We start from the raw sequence: 7,492 nt of genomic DNA on the forward strand, positions 1-7,492 counted from the left end.
TATTTTAGTATATATAGTTGAGTTGGATATAAATTGTATATTTTTATTATATTATTTTTTTATAGATATTCGTTAAAGTTGTTAATTTTTTTATATATTTAATTTTATGTGTGTTTTGGTGAAAATTTATGTCAATCATAATACATGTTTAACGAACTTGGTTTTAAATTTGATTCTTGATGTGTCTCACGTGACTAACTAAAAATAGGACAAAGGCAAATGCACCTATCGATAAATAGTATAGCTATGGTGAGTTGAGATATCGTATTCACGAGGACCAAAAGTATTAGTAATTACCCTTTTTCTATTATTTAGCCGACAATTTGGAGTGATGGGTTTTAAACTAAAATTACTAAACTAATCTAACTAAGAACTCAACAGAGAATGAATCATAAAAATAATCGAATAATAACTAATAAGAGAGACAATACCCAGGAAAGAATCTGCCTAGACTGCATCTATTATTATGAATCTGAACACGATTTATTCACTTGGTGTCTTGCCCGTAGAAATCCCTAAATTATGCTAATATCTCTTTTGAGAGTAAGAGAAACTGACTCTAGGTTGATTAATTGAAATTTCTTTCTAATTAAAACCCCAATCATCGCATTAACTCGATCTATGAATTCCCTTATTAGATTTGACTCTAATCCGGTAGATTTATGTCGTCCTATTTCTAGGATTGCATGCAAGTCCAGTCAATTATACTAGATCTACTCTTAAACAGAGACTTTTTCTCCACTGAATTAAGCACATTAAACATGAATTAATATCCCAAAAATATTAAAACAAGAAATAAGCACACATAATTGAGAACAAGAATTAAATATTTATCGCATAAAATAGAAATCAAATAATAAAATTCATCTTAGGTTTCATCCTCCCTAGGTATCTAGGGAATTAGTTCGTAATTCTGAATAAAAACATCTCAAAATCAGCAAAACCACAAGAAACAAAGAAACTCATAAAAACTTCAAAAGAAATTAAAAGGAGGTCTTCTATCTTGATGGAAATCTACTTCAAAGTTGACTCCAATGGTGTTCTTCGAGTTGTTTTCTTCAAGATTCTCTGATGGCTCCCATATATCTTCTTCTATTTGATATTTATAAACTTTAGAATGCTCAGAAAGCCTAAAAATTGCGTTTTTTCATGTGTTTGGGAAATGAGTTGCGAAATCGACACGGGCTGGCACATGGCCGTGTGTCCAGGCCGTATGGCTCACACGGGTGTGTGTCTAGCCCGTGTGGAAAGGCCCAGCCCATGTGGGTCCTAAAATCTGCTCTTTATGTCCGATTTTCGCTCCTTTTGCTCTCAAATGCTCACCTAAGTATAGGAACAGGAATTCAAAGGATTAAGAGCATCAAATTCACCAATTTGCATAAAGAATCATCCAAAAACGCATTAAGAGTGGGATTAAATATATTAGTTTTATCATTTATCAATTCTATAATATAGGTTTTGACATCTTATGGTTCCAAATATTTGGTTAAATTATGATGATATCGTTTATTGTATGAATTGTGAGATATGCTAACTATTATGATTTTGGTTTTGGGATTTATTGGCTTGAAAATATTTTTCAAGTATTCATGTGAATCTTTGTTTAATCATAAATAAAAATTTGAATTTACATGGTATATGCAAATTAAGTTTTTCTATTTGATTTTGAATACACGTATATGCGTGAATTACTTTGGTGTTTTTGTCTATGCCAAAATTATGAATACATGTGCTTGCTAATTATTTGGCTTAGAATCACTATATTATTTATGTTAGGTTTTAACATATATGGTTTAAAAAAATTAGTGAAAGATTAAAGTTTTTGATCTTTTATTGCGCTATTTAGACAACCTTATTTTGGGTTATTTCAAAAATTGTAGTGCAATCAGAAATTGCAGTTCTGACCTTTGACTGTTATCAACATTTTAAATTTGAATATTGGTATGTTTATATATATATATTAAAATAACTTAATTGAAATAATAAGTTGCCAAAGTGATGTATGTTATTGAAATTATTTTGTTTTAAAATATAAAAGGTTGTGTGCATGTAACTTAAGTCATGTTAATATTGATCGGCCCAAAGGAATGTTAATATTTAACAAAATTTACTACACCAAAAATAGGTTTTTAGCGGCGCTTTAAAAGTATTTGTGGCGCTTTGACAAGCGCTGCAAAAAACGCTGCTATTGAACGCGTCGCTAACTTTTATGGCATTTTTAGAAATAAACGCCGCTATAGACCATGACCTTTAGCGGCGCTTTTCCCACAAACGCCGCTATAGATCATGACCTTTAGCGGCGCTTTTCCACAAACGCCGCTATAGACCATTACCTTTAACAGCGCTTTTATCACAAACGCCGGTAAAGACCATTACCTTTAGCAGTGCTTTTACCGCTAACGCCACTAAAGACCATTACCTTTAGTGGCGCTTTTCCCACAATCGCCACTATAGAACAGATCTTTACAGACGCTTTTTCGTACAAACACCGCTAAAAACATATCTTTTAAAAAAATAATTTTTTTCAAATAAATTTTTTTCTATGATAAATATTATATTATGTTTTTAAGGATAAATAAAAATTATTATTTAAATTAAATTTTCTACAAAAATTTTAACTTTAAAACTAAATATTAATATAAAAATTAATGAATTTAAACTTAGAATTTAAAATAATAAATTAATAACACAATTAAAATCCAAAAGTTAGAATACTTAACTAAAAATAAAAATTTAGAATCAATATTAAAATAAATAATACATATGCAAGGTAATAAATTATACAATGCATTTTCTTAATCAAGTAAATCTTGGTAATAAAAGATATAATACATTTACTTAATCAAGGAAATCTTGTAATGAACTCAAAGCAATGAGCCTTAGAGAAAAACTTTTGAGCATGGCTTCAAATTTGAACTGCAAATTTGGTTCCTACATGCTCTGCATGAAAATAAAAGTAACTTAATCTGTTCAAACCATAGTGAACATGACAAAGATAAGTAAATCATTTCAACTTTTTAAGATTGTTTTATAATGTTATAGTAAATTAGGTGTCATATAATGTTATAGTAAATTATAAACAAATACATCTAAAAAAAATAATATCTCAACTTTTTAAGATTGTTTGTGGAATAAAAAAATGTACACTTCTGATATATCTACTCATTTAAGTTAATATAGGTGGAAAGTATTCATCAATATAAATTTAAAATATTAGAACATATCATGCTTAAATTCCAATTAAACCCTTAAGCATGTATTCTTAAATTCCAATTACCATCAACAATTGCAGAATCTCCTAATTAGCTTCTTTGTAGAATATTTGAACATGACATTCCATAGTCAGAATACATACATCAACAGCTTAAATCAAAGTATTAGAACATATCATGCTTAAAGATAATAATTAGATTTATCTAAAATCAAGCCCGATTTAACTAGTACTAAGTAAACCTATTTCAAGTTTTTTTTGGGCAGCCCAACAACATATAGATTCAATGATCAGATAATCTAAATTTATCTAATCAACAATTTTTTTTAAAAAAATTAGTTAAAAGTTTAAAATCATGGTTAAAAACCCGATAGATAAACAGGTATGGCAAGAGAAACAAAGCAGGGACTTTTATAGTAACGCACCTATTAGCTGAATCAAAGAAGCAAAAACAGAAGAGAAAGCCGAAGTGAATCCTCAAAAGTTTGAAAATAATGAAGTCCCTTCAGTGCCAAGCTTCTTAGATTTTCTGATAGCTACATGGCAGCTTTATAGTCTCTAGCACTTAGCAATTCCTCAATTTGATTCAACATAGAGGAGTAATACGCAAGTGGCTTGAAAAATAGTGAATGTGATTGCTTTATTTCTAAGTTTGTCAAGGAAAATAGTTACAGAATGCCAATCCATAATCCTGTAACACCTTCCACATTTTAACACGGAATCAAACAGAATATCCAATAATTGAATAAAAAACATGTAGATAAGAAGTAATAAGATTTTAGTTGGCCAAAATCAGGTAAATGTTTAAAAAAGTTACAAAGGGTATTTCTAAGTGAAAACATGAAACACAACATTCTGGTCAACAAATCTATGTTCAAACTTCATGAGGAACAAAATTTAAAGATAGACAATGATCTTATTTTGTAATATAAAATCTTTTCAAGGAATTATGGAAAACAAATTAAGTACCATACTGCATTGAACTAAAACTAGTTTATGAAAAGGATACGTGATTTGCGCAGAAACTAGTTTATGAAAGGTGTCAACAGATAAAGCATGCTCATATCAATGTAATCTAATTGGAATAGAAATAAACAAGGTATGATTGGAAGCAAAGAAGCAGTATCCAAAATTACTAGCAGAGGTATTTAATGGTAAAAAAAGAACAGTTTGATGACTTCTTTTTTTTTTCACATTTTAAGCTTGTAGCAAATTCTTCAAACTCGTGGGGATATGTAGCCCAAGTGCTGTGCGACAAAGCACCACAAAAGGAAAAAGCAAAAACAACATATAGTGGCCGAAAAACACAAATAACCACACAATGAATGACGACAGACTCTACTAAATTTAACTTGCAAAAATATGAAATTCAATTAAATTCTTTGCTTTTAAGAGATTAGTGCGTCGTTAAGCTAGTTATGAAGCTTGCTAAAGAATGTGATTTTGAGGAGATTAAGGTTAATAGTTCAGTAATTATTGATGCTGAGAAAGCTAAAGTCGCCATGTTGACAACAAAAAAGTTTGCAGAAGCTTTAATCATTCTTAGTTTCATGCCTATAAATTTCGTATTTAATAAGGTGCCTTAAAAATTTTGCATTGATTATATATAATAATATTATAATTTTCCTCAAAATATATGCAAATAATATTATTTGTGCATGTTATTTGATGACCAATGCAAAACAGATTTGTAACAGATGGATCATAATTTAGCAGGGGGGAAAAACAATTGCAGATCCAAGTGCAAGTATCACAAAATTTACATTAAGAAAACATATATTTGGAATTGAAAATTCAAGCCGCCAAAATACCAAATCAAATTTCAAATTAATGCAAGATCTAAATAGAAAAAAAACCATCACTAATTTAACCCAGATCTCGAAAAACACTAATAATTTAAAAATGAAATCAACAAAACCAAGAATTAATAAAGACATGGAAGAAGCTAGTTCACCTTAAAAACACCTTGGGGTGTTTGAGAAATGCTTTCTCTGTCTAATATAAAATAAAAAGAAAGATCAAAGCAATTTCAACACATAAAAATAAGACAGATAAAAGGCAGAGAAAGAGGAATGTGGACAATGCAATATATTGAATAGAAAAGCAGACAATGCAAAAAGTAAGGGCAAAGATAGGGAATATATTAAAAGAGAAGTAAACAAGTAACAGAGTACTATTACTACTTCCCCCTTTCCCTTTTCCCATTTCCCATTTTTTTTACTACTATTTTATTACTATATTTTCAATTTTTCTCTCTTCTACAATATTGAAAAAACAAAAATAAAAATTTTAAAGCCCTCCTCGTCGGAAACAAATAGGAAAATTCTCAGAATATTTATCTTCATCGGGAAAAAAAAACACAATCTGGGTTTACTACTTGTGAAAGTCAATACAGATAAAAGAGGAGGATAAAAACACAATCTGGGTTATGTTTCTTTTCTTCTCATCCTTCCTATATTGTCCATATTTAAAAGAGAGCAAAATATTATCACCACCTAATCCTACCCCCAGACATCAAATATGCTATCAAAGTTTCTTATGTCACTGCAATTAATTATATATAGAAAGTATGTCAAATGAAATCTTCAGAAATGATTAATTATAAATTAAGAATTGGAAATGAGAGACATCATCGAGTTCATAATTACGTCCAATGAAACTAAAGTTAACTTAACTCATATTTAGTGAGAGCAAAAGTGATTCAAAATCAGTAAAAGCTAAAATCCAAATCCAAATACCTTTTGGGGCCATTGCTTGCTGCTTCCTCAATCCCTTCTAAATTCTAAACAATAAATGAATTGCAGACAAAAAAAGTTTAGAAATATTGTTTTTAAAGAAACAATTGAAAGAAGATAGAAATGAGAAGGACCCGTCAATAGAGAAGCTAATGATACCTACAGCCATCCATACAAGGTGCTTAGGGCCAGGGTTAGTGAACTATAATCATACCATCACAATATAAGCAACCAACTAACCTTACTCAGTAAATCAGAGAGTTTTTTCATCTTGGCCTCCATCAATGCAATATGTTTCAGACTGTTAAGGATTTCACAGGCAATTTGCTTAACTGCAAAACAATATAGTAAGTATACACATTTGCATAAAAAGCTTCACAAAATTATGGCAATCAAAACATACCTGCATACAAAAGTAAGCTCTCAAACTCACCGTGTCGTCCGAGATAGAGCACCGGTACCCTTTCCACCAGTTAGACCCACGAAAAAGGTCATAAATCATCAGAGTAACCTCTTGAAAACAAATGATATCAGGGGAATGAAGGGGAATGAAGTTGAATACAGATTTCACAGTTGGATTTGTTGTAAAGGTTCAAAAAAGTGCAAGCTTTACAAGCCTATTTAGACGGCGAAGACGGTGACGGAGGTGAGAGATAGACTTTGCAAGCGGCTGTTTAGGATGGAGAGTTGAGGAAAGTGCATTTGGTGCAAGACCAAGACTAAGAACAAGAAAACCCAAAGATTAAATACGCAAAATAAAGAAATCGAACCTTGAATACCGATAGTAATAAAAACAGAAACCAAATGCCACCTTCTTCGTCTTCTCTGTGTGGGTTATGTGAAGACGATTTCACTTCATTCAACGGGTCTTCAACAAATTACAAACAAAAAAATAAACAAAAACAAGGAAACCCAAACTTTTTATACGCAAAATAAAGAAACTGAACCTTAAAAGTCGAATTCACCAAAAACCAGAATCGAATGCCACCTTCTTCGTCTTCTTTGTGTGGGTTATGTAAGTTTGCAAGAAACCCAAACACTGAACCTTTTCCTTGTAAGTAAAAAAAGCAACCGAGGAATCGTGGGTAAGAAATCGACAAAGCAGTGATCTCTCTAGCTCTGACTGATAATTAGGGATTTCGATAGATAAGGCATTTGGGGCTGGGAGCGGGGAATCAGGAGAAAAAAACCGATTTATGTTTAAAACGATGCCGGTTTCTATTTCAACAATTGCGGCGTTTACAGAAAAATGCCACTAATTTTACAACTTTTCCTTTAATTAGTCAATGAAACAACGCCGTTTTGTTAAATTTTTAATGTATTTTTTGCGGGTTTTTATAGAAAACGCCACTAATATTTAATTCATCAATGAAACGGCGCCGTTTTATTAAATTCTTAATATATTTTTTGTGGCGTTTGTATACAAAACGCCACTAATATTTAATTCGTCAATGAAACGGCGCCGTTTGGTTAAATTTTAAATGTATTTTTTGCGGCGATTTTGACCAAACGCCGCTAATGATTTCACTTTTAAATATATATATGT

At 30.8% G+C, this 7,492-nt stretch overlaps 1 long non-coding RNA gene across 6 annotated transcripts; it reads right to left on the reverse strand.

The window, feature by feature from the left end:
- Positions 1 to 812: 812 nt before the first annotated feature.
- LOC107910162 (uncharacterized) lies at positions 813 to 7,205 on the reverse strand. 6 transcript variants are annotated; one of them, XR_001687505.2, is made up of 5 exons: positions 6,350 to 7,137; positions 6,187 to 6,278; positions 5,950 to 5,993; positions 3,637 to 5,206; positions 2,744 to 2,940 (listed from the first exon to the last, which is right to left on the reverse strand). It is a non-coding gene; the product is annotated as an uncharacterized lncRNA (long non-coding RNA). The 6 variants fall into 6 exon arrangements; XR_005916723.1 differs by having other exon boundaries at positions 3,637 to 5,993; positions 6,350 to 6,814; positions 6,894 to 7,132; XR_005916722.1 differs by having other exon boundaries at positions 3,637 to 5,993; positions 6,380 to 7,132.
- Between the last annotated feature and the right edge of the window lie 287 nt (positions 7,206 to 7,492).

This window comes from Gossypium hirsutum, chromosome D08 (assembly GCF_007990345.1).
Source record: "Gossypium hirsutum isolate 1008001.06 chromosome D08, Gossypium_hirsutum_v2.1, whole genome shotgun sequence".
NCBI classification, from domain to species: Eukaryota; Viridiplantae; Streptophyta; class Magnoliopsida; order Malvales; family Malvaceae; genus Gossypium; species Gossypium hirsutum.